This window comes from Panthera tigris, chromosome A2 (assembly GCF_018350195.1).
Source record: "Panthera tigris isolate Pti1 chromosome A2, P.tigris_Pti1_mat1.1, whole genome shotgun sequence".
NCBI lineage: Eukaryota > Metazoa > Chordata > Mammalia > Carnivora > Felidae > Panthera > Panthera tigris.
In genome coordinates, this window is record NC_056661.1 from 115,714,918 (window position 1) to 115,730,844 (window position 15,927).

At 43.5% G+C, this 15,927-nt stretch overlaps 1 protein-coding gene across 1 annotated transcript in view; it reads right to left on the reverse strand.

Annotated features, from left to right (window-relative positions):
* Positions 1–5,954, reverse strand: part of GSDME (gasdermin E) — a 64,531-nt gene extending 58,577 nt beyond the window's left edge. The window contains exon 1 of the mRNA XM_042968423.1: positions 5,927–5,954. The gene's annotated coding sequence lies outside the window, so the exon portion shown is untranslated. The remainder of the gene's footprint in view (positions 1–5,926) is intronic.
* Positions 5,955–15,927: the final 9,973 nt, after the last annotated feature.

A 15,927-nucleotide genomic window follows, 5' to 3' on the forward strand; every position in this document is an offset into this window, starting at 1 on the left:
ATAAGTTAGAGTTGTCAAATCATATACATCTGAAACTAATATAACAGTGGGTGTCAACTATACTTCAATAAATATATAAAGTAATCTCTTTCCTTGATGAGCTACTGGTTTGGTGGCCAGATAGAAACATAAACAGCTAGGGTTTATGCTAGATATTGACATTGTCATAAGAAATGAACCAAGAAAAGCGTTCTAAATCCAACTGGAGAGAAGCATATGGTCAGAGAAGTCCTCCTGAAGTATGCAGGATCCAACTGCATTTAGTGGACTAAGTAGAAACAGGCAGAGGATCAGCAATTATAAAAGCCTGGCATTTGCAGGAGGTGGTGGAAGGGGTGGGGAAGATCGTGCATGGCAAGATTTGTGACTGACAAGCTTATCATGGTCCACGAGACATCATTTTGTGTAAGTATACCCATCACCACTTGCTTGACAGATACAGAATTACCTTTCAAGCTCTGGGATTGGTTCTCTCATTGGAGTGCACGGTTTTAGAGCAGAGAAGGGCAAAGGACAGGGATGAGGAAGCCTTGGTCCAGGCCATGCAAGCCGTGCCTCCCTTGCTGGGGGCCAGAGCAGCAGGAGCCATCAGAGGGGTTGTACAGGGAGCAATGCAATCAAGAGTGGACCGTTAGCAAGATCTTCTGGAAGCAAAACAGGAAACCAGCTGGGAGGGAACAAGATTAGAGATGGACGTCGAATGGTTACACTGAACTATGTCATCGGTGTAAGGATAGAAAAGATGCTGATTTGGTGGTTTCCCCTGAACTCTGGTTGGATGTGAGGGTGGTATGGAAAGGGACTCCAAAGGATGGTCTCCAGGTATGTCAGGTGTGGGTTGGCCAAGGAGATAGAGATGCCAGGTACCAAGAAAGGAAATTCAAGAGGAAGCAGATTGGTGGGGGACATACCTGCTGAAAGTGGATCCAGGGTAGCGTGTAAGATTTATTTTGCCGAACGTACAGAAAGAACCTTTAACAAAATAAGGTCTCCCCAATGATCTGTGGGAATTCATCCTGCTTGTCCAAGAGCAGAGCCACAGCAGAATCTGCCTCAGTATATACACCATTGGTATCTGCATCTCTAGTTTTATAATTTCTATTCTTTTCTGGTATAACATGAAAGGGAGTTCATTAACTTCCCTTCAGGTCAAACAGGTTTCTGAAAAAGCCAAATCAGACTTGCCATTAAAAAACACAACTTGGGGCGCCTGGGTGGCTCAGTCAGTTACGTGTCCAACTCTTGGTTTCAGCTCAGGTCAGGACCTCACGATTCATGTGTTCAAGCCCCGCATCAGACTCTGCACTGACAGGCCAGAGCCTGTCTCAGATTCTCTCCCTCTCTGCCCCTCCCCAACTCGCTCACTCTCAAAATAAATAAATGAACAAAAAAAAAAAAAGAAAGGAAAACATATAAATAACATAATAAAATCCATCTGTTGTGGATAACAAAGCTGTTGTAATGACACTAATCCTCCCCAGAGGAATTAGAGGCTAAAGAAAAAGAACTCCTAAATTATTTTGTTTCCATCCACCATCAAACACAGTTAATTTTCCTTCTTGACAGAGTAGTGTGCTTTAGGAAAAGCTAATGCAGGTGGCTATTGCTTTATAGGTTTTTATTAGAATCAGGCTAATTCGATCAAGAAAATCCATATATTCTCCTTGCGAAATGAAAGCTAGAGGTTTCTTTTTATTATGTTTAAATGCATAATATATTACATGGCTCAAATATCTAAATTGTGTAAAAAAAAAAAAAATACACTGTGAAATCTCATTTGTCCCCAGATTCCATCTATCCTTTCAAAGCTCTTCCCTGCAGGTATGTTACCACAGTATTTCTTTATACAAATAAAAGTTCAAAGAAGTCTGCACACTGGTCTGCAGACATCTTATTTTTTTTATCATGTAACAAGATGTGCTGGAAACCTTCCCATGTTAGTACCTTCATCTCTGCAGCTGAATACTCCATCATGTGGCTGTACCACTGTTTGTCTTGTAGGGCTGATCACGTAGGTTACGTCTACGTTTTTTAGCATAAGAATACCACACTAAATACTCTTGGACATGTGTTCTTCATACATGGGTAGGAGAATCCAAAGGAAGATTCCTACAAGAGGGATTGCTAGACATATGGGTAAATACATCCATAATTTTAGGGGCTGTACCATTTTGCAGTCTCACCAGTAAGGTATCAAAGTCTCAGCAGTAGTTCTCAAACTTTTATATTTTTGTCAGTATCATAGGTGAGAAACAGTATATCTCAGTATAGTCTTAGGATATGTTATTTTAATATGAATTTAATCAAGCATCTTTTGTTTAAACGATTTTTGTATTTCCTTTTCTTAACCATTTGTGTCCTTGGTCCATTTTCTATTTTTTTTTTTCTTTATTCCTAGGAGTTTTTTATATAATAGGCCAGCTAAAACACAGGATAGAAATTTAATACAGTCGAGTTTATCATGTTGTAGTGGAAACAATAAGCTGCCATACCATTCTCAAATATCTAAAGTAACGGTCTAGCCAGGAAACATTAAATACTATGCCTGGAAGCCAACTGAAAGATCTAGAACCCACATTGCCTGACAGACAAGCACAATAGAGTCTCAATTCAACCATTAGTCAGAATTCAGATTCAAATTTCCAGTGTGCTCCAATCTCAAAGGAGACAAAAATGGCCTCATGAGAGATCTAGCTTAATGGCTCAAGGCCTAAAAACCCATTGCATTTCACAGCTGTACTCCAGATCCTGGCTCTCACAAAAGGCCTTAAGAATTCCATTAGCTATGGGACACCTGGGTGGCTCAATCAGTGAAGCATCTGACTCTTGATTTCAGCTCAGGTCATGATATCATGGTTCGTGAGTTTGAGCCCCACGTTAGGCTCTGAACTGGCAGCCAGGAGCCTGCTTGGGAGTGTCTGTGTCTCTCTCTCTCTCTCTCAAAATAAATAAACATTTAAAAGAAAAAAGGAATTCCATTAGCTGGGTGGGGGGATGGGTTAAATAGGTGATAGGGACTAAGGAATGCACTTGTGAGGAGTATGGGGTATTGCATAGAAGTGTTGAATTGCTAAATTGTACACCTGAAACTAATATTACGCTGTACGTTAACTGGAATTTCAATAAAAACTTAAAAAAAAAAAAAAGAAATTCCATTAGCAAAAGGTCCTTACTCACCCAGCTCAAAGCAATTGGAACTCAGAAAGCAAAAGCAAATGTGGTAAGGATACGGAAGTTTGAATCAGACTCCTGGACAACAGATTTTGAAGGAAGAGACTATGAAAGCAAGACAATACCAAGTCAGAAAAGCACCCAGCCAACTGGGGCCACTGGCTCCTGGGAGCAAAGGAAAAATAGGCACCAAGGTCATGATGGCCTGAGAATAGAACACGCATAATTAGCATCCATTCATAATGGTTCCAAGTGACAGAATGATCAAATCTTTGAGTTGGAAAGGACCCAGTTCTTCTTCATGCTCAGTTCAGGATGCTTCTCTGGAGCAGCTCTGGCTGATTAGTTTTGAGGAAGTTCTGAGTAGTTCTGAGGAAGAAACCTCAACATCAAAATACACTAGATAAAAGAGAGGAGCTGTAGAGCACCTGTGCTGTGCCAGCACTGGGCTAAATTCTCGCTATGCATTTCCTCATTGAATCTTCAAAACAACACCGAATAGGCATTGTGCAGAGATGGAAACTCAAGTTCGAAGATGTTAAGCAACTTGTCCATATCACGAAAGAGGGAAGAAAACAAAGAAAAAAAGTAGCCCTGGCACCGGGGAGCTGGCCTGGTCCTATCAGCCAGCCCTGGGGTGGCCAGGTGCAGGCCCGGCATGCTCCTGTTGAGCACGAACAGTGCCTCAGCACAGCAACATCAGGCAAGACCACTCTGGGTGACGTCATGATAAATTAGAACAAAAACAAGACCCCTCGTAATCTTGTGTGACCTCAAAATTCGAATACTGTCCAAACCACAAAAATGACCAAACAGCCACCACCACCACCACCAGTCGTGGCTAACAAATGACAGCTGCTTCTTGGCCAACCACAGCTTTAGCCTCACTGCAGCCTTCTTTCATTTTAGACAAGATCTGTGAAGATACTCCATAGAATTCTCCCTCTTCCTGACAGCATCCAATCCAGAGCTCAGTCCTGTTTCCTTAAACTCTCCCCCAAACCACCTACAAGCCTGAACGCTAGAACTCCTTTCTAACACCCACTTACTGAGACGCCCCAGGGTTCCCTGAGCTGTGAGGACGCCCTCGCTGCAACAAGCAACAAACCCAACTCTTTCAAATCTAAGTGTATTCCTGGAGATCTGTGGGACACTGAATGTCACACAGGGAATCAGTGCAAAGCCAAGATTCCAATGGTGGTCCAACTGCCTCCCAAGCCTGAGCCATTGACCACTGTGCTTTGCTGATTTCCTCAGTCAGCTCTTTTCTTTGATAGGATTAATTTTCTAAAATATGAATAAGATTCATTTTATAAAATAAAGTGTGCTCAAAAGGGTAGACTACAGTTACAGTGGAAGTGAAAATCACAGTTATGGGACACGCTATTTCCTCACTATCCAGGGAAACGAGACATTGCTATACATGTCTCATAGTTAACAACTTCAGCACATTTTGAATTATTTTTAGTTTTCTAAATAACAAAGTAAAATTTAGTCTATTAAAACAGAGGTGTCATCTTTTTATATCCTCCCAGCTCACAGCCCAGGACCTGAGCTCATTTTATAAAAAGACAAATTAAAGACAAGGTACTCTATCGCTTCTTTCTAAAATAAAAAGCAGTATGTGAAAGAAAAAACACACAAATGATGGTCACAGGACAGGCGTGAGTTTGAAAAAGGAGTGAGGGTGAGACAGAAAAGGCTTTCGGGAAGTGGAGTGGGTAACAGAAGAGACAGGGCTTAACAGAGAAGAACTCTCTGGTCCCCTTGAGGGTTCAAAGAGAACAAAAAGAAAACCACTGCTGGAAAATGCCAAACTTCCTCTTAAAGCAGGCGATCTATGGGACAGCAGCTGGGAGCCTGGGCCATATTTCTCAGATCGAGTCTCTAATTGCCTGGGCTCCACTTCTCACAGATGTTTTCCTTAATAGGAAGAGCTCATTGGTGGTTGATTGTGACAATGATCAATTTACACTACATGTATTCAGCTGCTTCTCTGACCTCACAGCACCTCTTTCGTTCCACTCCAATTCTCTGTCCGCCTCTTGAGGGCTGCGACCCCAAGACCTCCATCCCTCTCCCCATCCTGTAGAACAGAGCCGCCCCTCGATGAGTGGTGTTTCAAAACACTTTACAACAAACGCCTTTGTAGGAGCCCCCCCTCCTCGTTGCCTCTCAGGTGCAGATGTGAAGTGGGCGCCCAGGGGGTCCGCACCTCGAGGCCTAGGGAAGCCACGCGGGCAGCTGTGAATGAGGTCATCCCATCCCCCGCCTAGGACATTCAGGGGGGCTTGGCCTTCTCTCCAAGCTTGGGGCCCAATTTCAGGCAGATAGGGAATCGTTCAAGCCCAAACACCCAACTCGTGTGCTCCGGCCTTCCTTTCCCGCACACACTCCCCGCAAGCTGGGAAAGCCTTTGCACATCCAGGGGGAAACGGGAGGACAAAGGATGAAGGAGTGGAGAGAGATGGTGAACGGGGTGGGGACGAGGGGACACAAGGTACCAGTCCTCGCAACAGCCCGGGAAGAAAGAGGCAGCGGGGAAGTGGGGGAGAGAGGCCCGGGAATGGGGGAGAGTGGAACGCAGTGCGTCCCGATGGCCAGTCGCTGGGCAGCCGACCGACTGGTCTCCCTCAGGAATGGAGCAACAGCGGGGAGGAGTGTCCCCGATAGACAGGAGCCGCGGACCCGGCTCCCCGGGGCCGAACGCCCGCCGGGGCGAGAGCCGGAGCGGAGCCCGCGCCGCCGCACTCACCTGCCGGCTTCGCCCGATCCCCGCAGCCGCTCACGCAGCGCCCCGAGCCTGCCCGGGCGAATTAGCCAAGCGGGGCGGGCTGGGGGCGGGGGCTCGGCGGGAGGGGGCGGGCCGCTGGGACCTTTGCTCCGCAGCTTCTCCTGCGCCGCGGCCAGCCAGCCAGACGGAACCGGGGAACTGGGCCGACGGAGGCCGGGCCGGGCCGGGCCGGGGCGGGGCAGGGCGGGTGCAACCGAGGCGGGGCGAGGACGGCGGGCGGCGTCCCGAGACCGGCCCGAAGGCCCAGAGCCGGCCGGTTCCCTCTCTTTGGGTGACTACGCTCCGGCAGGTCGCTGACGCCCCGGGGCTCGTCTTTGGCCGGAGTCCCCGCCAGGTCTTAGCGATCCGAGGCCTGGGGCGCACCAGAGCAGTGTGCTCGGCTTTCCTCCCCGAGGCCTCATCGCCCGCCCTCGGTCCGGAGGGGTTTGAAGCCTGCCGGGCCTCGCCACCAACAGTGGGGTGCGGACTGGCACCGCGGCTTCACCGTTCCACTCGGCAAATCTGAGGCTGCTGTACCCTGTGGGGAGCCCCTGGTGTCCGCGCCTGGGAGTGTCCTGCTTTTTGTGGTGTGACCGTGCCCACGCTGGGTCCTGACGTTACTAGGAATTCATGCAACTAGGTTCAAGTCTCCTTGAGGGCGAAGCCCAGCATCCCTCCCTAGGTGCTCAGTGACCAAGGGAAGCTGAACATAGTTGGTGCTCAAAAATTGTTTGCGGACTGTCTGACCTAAACATTATATCCCTTCAGTCAGTATTTACAGATCATCTTTTCTGAGCAGTACTCTGCCAGGCTGAGAACAATGAATGAGAACAAAATTTCTGTACTCAGAGAACTTGCATTCGGGAATGTTGAGTTTTTTGTTACTGCCTTCCACAGGCCTGGGAAAGAGGCAGGGTTTTCCCTTGGGCCCCCATATGTTCTAAGCATATCCCTAGACTGCAGTTACCCCACCTCCTTGTACTTATTTCAGCAAAGCCCTCCTGACTCTTCAAATCAAAAGTACGGGCAGTTTATCAGTTTAGAGGGACACTCCCTAGTTCCTTGCTAGCTGCTAACATTTACATGATGCTCTCTAGGGGCGCCTGGGTGGCTCAGTCAGTTAAGCCCTGACTTCTGCACAGGCCATGATCTCATGGTTTGTGAGTTCGAGTCTCATGTTGGGCTCTGTGCTGACAGCTCAGAGCCTGCGACTTGCTTTGGATTCTGTGTCTCTTTCTCTTTATTTTTTATTTATCTCTGCTTTATTTTTTATTTTTTTTATTTTTTTAACGTTTATTTATTTTTTTGAGACAGAGAGAGACAGAGCATGAACGGGGGAGGGGCAGAGAGAGAGGGAGACACAGAATCGGAAGCAGGCTCCAGGCTCTGAGCCATCAGCCCAGAGCCCAACGCGGGGCTCGAACTCACGGACTGCGAGATCGTGACCTGAGCTGAAGTCGGATGCTTAACCGATTGAGCCACCCAGGCGCCCCACTTTATTTTTTTTTAATCTTTTTAAGTTTATTTATTTATGAGAGAGAGAGCGAGAGAACAAGTGGGGGAACGGCAGAGAGAGAGGGAGACACAGGCTCCAAGCTCTGAGCTGTCACCACAGAGCGGGACAGGGCCTGAGCTGAAGTCAGAGGCTTCACCAACTGAGCCACCTAGGCGCCCCATCTGCTTTATCTTTCTCCTTTGCACTGATCACCATCTGATAGGCAATATACATCCTACTTATTTCATGTACTATCTTTCTCTTCCTTAGAATGTCAGTTCTCTGAGGCTACAGACTTTTGTCTGTTTTGTTCCCTATACCCTGTACCTAGCACACACCTGATGCATAGTAGATAGTCAGTACTTGTTAAATTAATTAACACATCCTTTTGTTTGTTTTTCCAACTAGACTATGGGGTCCTACCCATCCGTGCGGTGCCTGGCACAAGGTAGGTGCCCCATTAATGATGGTTGAATGAATGAGTGAATAGAAATGGTTCAGACAGATGATCCTGTCTTGCCAAACTAATAGGTATGGGAAGAAAAAAAGAATCACTGTGGGGGCCCTGCTGACAGACTTGTCATCCATGTTATTGCTTCTCTGTGTTCATAACATTATATGGTGGTGACTCTGGCTTGTTATCACACCTAGGCCCTTCACCTTAAGAATATCCTTATAAACAGCATGTTCATGAAGTCCCCACAGAGCGCCAGCCCCTTCTAGATAGGTTACCACTTATAACTGAGAGTGCATGAGCTTTCTGTTGCATCAGTTTCTTAGGGGCTTCAAATTATTTCACTCCTGTTCATTGCCTTTCAGTTATAATGCCTGAGGCCTGTAATAATATTAGCTGCTAACATTTACATGATGCTCTCTAGGGGCACCTGGGTGGCTCAGTCAGTTAAGCAGCTGACTTCTGCTCAGGCCATGATCTCATGGTTTTTGAGTTCGAGTCCCGTGTCGGGCTCTGTGCTGACAGCTCAGAGCCTGCGACTTGCTTCGGATTCTGTGTCTCCTTCTCTTTCTCCCTGCCCCTCCCCTCCTTGCACTCTCTCTCTCTCTCTCTCTCTCTCTCTCTCTCTCTGTGTGTCTCTCTCTCAGAAATGAACATTAAAAAAAATTTAAAAAACATTTATATGGAGCTCTCTAGTTACTATCACAAAGCTTGGTTCTTAGTTCATTGCATGCATTGACTGACTCATCTAATCCTCACAGCAATTGGTTGGGAGTTCAAGTTACAAATGAGATCACTGAGGCACTAGCCAGGAAGCTCACCTAGCTGAGAAGAAACAGAGCCAAGATTTACGTCCAGATCATTTAATACCATCTGAGTTTCTTTTTGTAATTCAGATATACCTGACATATAACATTGTGTCTATTTAAGGTATACAATATGTTGATTTGACATACTTTTACATTGATAAAACTCATTAATGGGGTGTATTGTATACATGAACATATTAATGAAAACATATGGTATCTGTCTTCCTCTGACTGACTTATTTCACTTAGCGCAATACCTTCCAGTTCCATCCACGTTCCTACAAATGGCCAGATTTCATTGTTTCTCATTGCCAAGTAGTATTCCATTGTATATAAAAACCACATGTGATCTTGAGAAATTTGAAAGAAGACCATGAGGGAGGGGAAGGGGAAGGAAAAAAAAGTTACAGAGAGGGAGGGAAGCAAACCATAAGAGACTCTTGGATACTGAGTACAAACTGAGGATTGATGGGGAGTGGGGGAGAGGGGAAAGTGGGTGATGGGCATTGAGGAGGGCACCTGTTGGGATGAGCACTGGCTGTTGTATGGAAACCATTTTGTCAATAAATTACATTAAAATAAATAAATAAATAAATAAACAAACATATTAATGAGCTAGGTCTGCATGGCTGCCATAACTATTTCTAGTTCTTTAGGAGCCACTTTTGGAAAAACCTGGACTCTCTTAGATCAATAGCCACTATGGAAGAGAAAGAACACACACAGGCTTTGGATCAGACAGATCTGGGTGAAACCTAGCCTACTACTTACCAACTGAGTGACCTTAGGCAAATTTTCAACTTCCTGTTTAAAAAATTATTTACAGTATTGTCATGAGATTAAAAGAGAAAATCTGTAAAAAGCACTCAGCACATAGGAATCCATCCATAAAAGTTAGTTTCCTTTTCTTTATTGATTACTTTCTAGTTAACGCCACTTTTAAATTGAGTCTAAAATTTTTCACCTATGTATAATTTTGTCTTTTACCATATTGACTGCTTCCCAGAGGAAAGCATAGTTACTAACATAAATTAACAAAAAAACTTGGCATACATTGACATGTATTTTTAAACCAATTTTCTCCCTGAATCCCAAAAGTGTTTTCACTGGAAACTGTAATGCAAATGCATATTACCAATTACTGCTTTAAAATAAAAAGCTTTATGGAAGGTTGAATATGTCCCAGAATTAACAGCCTGTTTCTTTTAGGGTCTCAACCATCTCTTGTTCAATTGCAAGGTATAGATACAGACAGGAGAAAAGTGAAACTTACTTGGTGGCCAGCAAGTAAACAATCAAAATTATCAAAATTTGAAGTCTCAATGCAAATATTATTGGACAAATAAATGAAATAACTTGTTCAAATTATAATTTACTGTATGACAAACTACCATAAAACTTAATGACTTAAAACAACCACCATTTTATCACATCTCAGGATTTTGCAGGTCAGAATGTTGGGTAGAGCTCAGCTGAATGATTCTTCAGTCCATGTGGCAGTGACTAGGATCATGCAGAAGAATTTAACTAGTGAATGACCTACTCTGGAGGGTCCAGGATGGTTTTACCCACATGTCTAATGCCTTGGCAAAGATGGCTGGAAGGCAGCACTCAGCTGGGATTATCAAGCATATCTCCCTACATGTGGCCTCTTTATCATGGTGGTCTCTGGGAAATTAGACTTCTTATATGGAGGCTTGGGGCTCCAAAAGTGAGTGTTGCAAGAAACAAGACAGAAGCTATGTTTTATGACTTAGCCTCTGAAGACCTGGAATGCAACTTCCACAACATTCTACTGTTGAAGCAAGACCAGATTCATAGAGAGGGCAATTATACCTTACCTTTCAATGGGAGAAACAGCGAAGAATTTCCAGACACCTTCAATATATCACACTTGTATTTATGAAAGAGAATGGCATTGGGGCTCCAGGGTGGCTCAGTTGTTTGGGTGTCCGAATTCAGCACAGGTCATGATCTCATGGTTTGTGAGTTGAAGCCCTGCGTCAGGCTCTGTGCTGACAGCTCAGAGCCTGGAGCCTGCTTCAGATTCTGTGTCTCATTCTCTCTCTGTCCCTCTCCCACTCGTGCTCTCTCTCTGTCTCTCAAAAATAAATAAATGTAAAAAAATCTTTTTTTCATTTAAAAAATTTTTTTCTAAGTTTATTTTTTGAGAGAGACAGAGCATGAGCAGGGGAGAGGCAGAGAGAGAGAGGGGGTCACAGAATCCAAAACAGGCTCCAGGCTCTGAGCTGCAGGCTCTGAGCTGTCAGCACAGAGCCCAATATGAGGCTCGAACCCATGAACTGTGAGATCATGACTTGAGCTGAAGTTGGACGCTTAACCGACTGAGCCACCCAGGCACCCCCCAAAAATATTTTTTAAAAAGAAAGAGAATGGCATTAAATAAACAAAGTTAGTAAACACTCCTATATTGTTGTCTATTTTTCATATATCCTTATCAACATTAGAGATTTGCAGTGAAGACCAGGAGTCATCCACCAAGTGTCAGGTTTATAGAAACATTCAAGAATGGTGCAATTCAGCTGTACAAGCTTTTCTCACCCCATTATCATTGTTCCTAAAGATTGTCCAGCATCTAAGTCAGCTATACCCAGGACAGAGAAAGGCAAAGTCCATGCATCCAACATTTTGTTACTGTAACAAATATTTGTTAAGGATGTACTATATGCCAAGCCCTATATTAGATACTGGGGATATAATGGTAAGAGGGAAATGTAGTTCATGCCCTATTAGAGCTTGGGAATATATCTGGGAAGGCAGACAGATAAGCAATAAGGATAAAAGATGAGAAGTTCAACAATCAGGTACCATGGAGGGCTTGGCGAGAACATCTAACATGGTGGAGGGAGAAAGGATCAAGTAAAGTCAAGTAGGATAAGCTGAACAAACAACCCCCCAATTGATAATGGCTCAAAATGATAGTAGCTTAGTTTTGTTTTTTGGGTTTTTTTTTTTGTTTGTTTGTTTGTTTTTATTTATTTATTTATTTTTTTGTCAATGAACAATTAAAGACAGTTTCAGAGTCTGGGAGGTGGTGACAGAGGAGGGTAGTCTCTGTTCCTTCAGGAAGGTGCTGCCATTTTCAGCCCAATGGTCCCCACATTGCCTGGGCACGGACATCTCCAGCAGGCAGAGAAGGAAGGAACCTGGAGACTCTCTCATGGGAGGTATTTCATGGGCCTGGCACTTTTGCATACGTTCTTTTGGCCAGAAATTGGTCATAGGTCCCTCTAACCACAGGGAAGGCTGGTAAACGTAGTTTTTGTGCCCAGAAAAAAAAAAAAAAAAAAAAGAAGGCAGTTGGTTTCCAAGAGCAGGAGCAGACTCTGCTTCTAAGTGCTTTTAGAGGACAAACCGGTGTTGGCCATGTTCCCAGTTCCTAGAAAGAACCCTAGTAAGGCCAACCCAGACAGCTAATAAATCAGTTTTAGTTTAGATAATTTATTTTCAGATTATACAACACATACTATGAAAAAAGTCAAACCTTTCTTAATCTACATCTGGTTTAAAGGATATCTAAGAAAACAGGGAGAAACTGATGATAAAGTGGGTGAGGGGGGATTTTCATCTTCAACAGTTATTACTGATAAAACTTCTTTGCAGAGTTTTAATTGAAGGGGGAGAATGGGAATTGTATACACACTTTTTTGTTTGGTAAGGTTCTTAAAAAGGCTAATTACAATGGAAAAAGCAATTTGGCAAGAAAAAAATTATCTTGGCATCTGACTCAATCTTGACTGAGTACAATAAATTTGTTAGTCTGAACAATAGAAGAGAAAATAGCTTCAGAAGTTCAGCCCCTGCCAAATCTGTGCACCTTTGACACCATGAAAGATTTTTACTTTGTTTGAAACTGTTGAAACAAAGTTTCTACAGGTTTTTTTTTCTAACAGTCTACTTTGAAATCTTCAAGCTTCACTTTTCCCCCAGAAGAACTGTACCTGTCACCTTCCTGCAAGGCTAGTTTTCTCTGAGGAATTAGATGGCCAGTAGGACACAGCTACATGGGTACTTCATAGCTCAAGTAGGGCCCACTTTCTGAAAGTAAATCTATCTTCCTCTACTAACATTCTCATATTAAAAACAATGAAAACATCAGGGGCACCTGGGTGGCTCAGTCGGTTGAGCATCCGACTTCAGCTCAGGTCACCATCTTGCGGTTCGTGAGTTGGAGCCCTGAGTCAGGCTCTGCGCTGACAGCTCAGAGCCTGGAGCTTGCTTCAGATTCCGTGTCTCTCTCTCTCTCTCTGCCCCTCCCCCCTTCACACTCTCTCAAAATAAACAAACATTTTTAACAAACAAAAAACATCAACACTGATGGTTAATTTTATGTGTCAACTTGACTGGGCTAAGGAATGTCTAGAGAGAGACATTATTTCTGGATGTGTCTGTGAGGGTATTTCTGGAAGAGATTAGAATTTGAATCTGTGGATTGAAGAAAGTCGATGCCTTCATCGGTGTAGGTGGGCATCCACTAATCCCTTCGGGCCCTGAACAGAACACGAAGTGGGAGGAAGGGTGAATTTGCTCTCTCTGTTTGAGTTGGGACATCCATCTTCAGCCCTCAGACACTGGCTTTCCTGATTCTTTAACCATTAGACTCTGACTGAATTACACCACTGGCTTCCCTGGTTCTCTAGCTCATAGACAGCAGATTGTGGGACCCTCAGCCTCAGTAATCATGTGAATCAATTCCTAAAATAAATCTCCTCATATATAGATATAATCCAGATGTCTATATATAGAATAAAATAGAACCAATAAGGCAAAACTATATACATCTGTAGTTCTACAGTTATACAGAAAAATTCCCCCCCCCAAATTTTATATGTCTATACAAATATATATCTGTGTATATTTATGTAGATATACAGTTGACCCTTGAACATGGGTTTGAACTGGGCGAGTCCACTGATACACAGATTTTTTTCAATAAATATACATATGGTACTATAAATATATTTTCTCTTTCTTATGATTTTCTTAATAACATTTCCTGTAGCTTACTTTCTTATAAGAATACAGTACATAACACATATATAAAATGTGCATTAACCAATGGTTTATATTATTGGTGAGGCTTCCAGTCAATAGTAGGCTACTAGTTTTTGGGGAGTCAAGAGTTATTTGCAGATATTTGTGCGAGGGGTGAGTATCCCTAGCCCTCCCCTGCCACCCCCGAGCTGTTCAAGGGTCAACTGTATCCTATTGGTCTGGTTTCTCGGGAGAACTGTAATACACACACTAAAACCCAACCAAATAAGCATATCCCACTGTCAGTTTGGACAGCCAATCAAGAGGCTTCAGAAGCTCACAACTATTAGAGCATTGACTTGCTGAAAAAAGCTTTTAAAAGAACCCACTTATTCTGATTTGGGAGGTGAAGTCATGTGGAAATGTATTTTGGACCAGAACCTTGCAGAAAAGGATCCAGAGAATTCAAACAAGCATGCTCGCAAGCTCCTGTATTTCTTCTATCTCCCTCCACACCAGAACCCTTGCCTGTGCAAGGGTAGTGCCAAACATTCCCTCCAACAATGATTAGCCTCAAATTCTAGAATTAGAAATAGGCCTCAATGCAAATATCCCCAAGGGAATTCACTCTGCAACAATCACATAAGACATAAATATTGATAACGGAGTCTTTCTGAATAGCAGGGTTTGAGCAAGAAGTTTAAAGATACATGGAAGGGTTAGGAAAAGGAAACCACTAGTTATTTCACAACTTGGCTACTTTTAGCTTAGTTAGAATGGTGGGCACCAGATTAGATATGCATAATTGCTACATCCTTTGAAGGCTTACTTTGTGTCCAGCATGGTCTTTTACGTACATTATTTCAGTAAGTCTTTGTACAACTCCATAGAGTATGATTATCCCTATTTTATCGATGAAAAAAACTGAATCCTAGAGAGGCAGCCTGTAAGTCTGGCACAGTTGATATTAGGATTTAACCTCAGGTCTGAGTCTAAGCCCTAATTTTTGACTGCTGCCTAATAAGTGAACTTGGGGAAGAAGTCAAACATTTAAACAAAATACTGAAAGTTCGCCTTCAGGTAAATTAATAATCAAAACAGCTTATTACTTCTGTACCTAAAAGTTCTCTGGAATACTGACTCCTAAGACAACCCTGCAGGCCAGCCTAGTGATTTTGATTGCCCTGATAGTAAAATGTAGAATTTTTTATGTTTTCTAGAAATCTCTTTTTCTAGGAAGTGGGCAAACTGGGTCACCTGGCTTTGGCTGAAGTTTTAAGGGAAGAAGTTGTAGGACCTCCCTTTTGTTTATTTTAAAGCTTTTGTCATTGCTTCTAAAATTGCCATATAATAGTCAATGTAGGGCTAAGAATTCTGGGATAAAACTAAGTTTAAAATCTTTATTATCCATAATATCTACAAGAACCTGAAACATTCTTTCAGATCACAATATAGAGGCTGATTTTTCCTCTTTTATGTCTTGTCTGATAATTATCTATTATTAGGGAGTCCCCAAAAAAATTGTTTTTGATGACTCTCAGGCATGTTTGTATAATACTTATTATTTATACATTTTAGTAAATGCCATCTGCTTTTGCTTTATTGATGTTTTATTAAGGACCATCTGGCAGTTGCTACAGATCATATAGGCTCTCCAATGAGTAGGTTCTCACCCATGAATAAATTATCAAGTGTCAGGATTAGCAAAAGAGAAATTAAACCGGGTAATGGAAAGAACAGGAGACAGGACACACCCATCCCTAGGCTGCCCCCAGACCGTGGACAGCACCATCCCTCTGCCTCTCTGGGCTCCATGCGTTTCAACTAAAAATTGAAGGTTGGACTCAGTCTCTGAGATTACTTCAAAATTTAAAGAAGTAAAATGCAGTGCTGTGGACCAAAAACCCAGGAACACAGGAGAGGGGATACTGCTGGGGTGGAGGCAGCGGTGGGGGGGGGGGGGAGCCTGGTAAACACTTCCTGGCTGTGGCCTGGGACCTAACAAATTCGGATGGGTAGGGAGAGGGAAGAGTAGAAGCAAGCACGTGTAGCATTATGTAAGGTTTGGGGCAGGAGTGGGGAACCGAGACTGGAAAGATAGGCAGAGAGCAGATTGGGGGAGGGCTGATAAGAAGAATTGTCAGTTGGATCTTTACCACCATTTTCCCCTTTCTTGACCTTGGCTCTCTTTAGTCCCTGGAAACCATTCAAATAGGTCTATCTAGCCAAA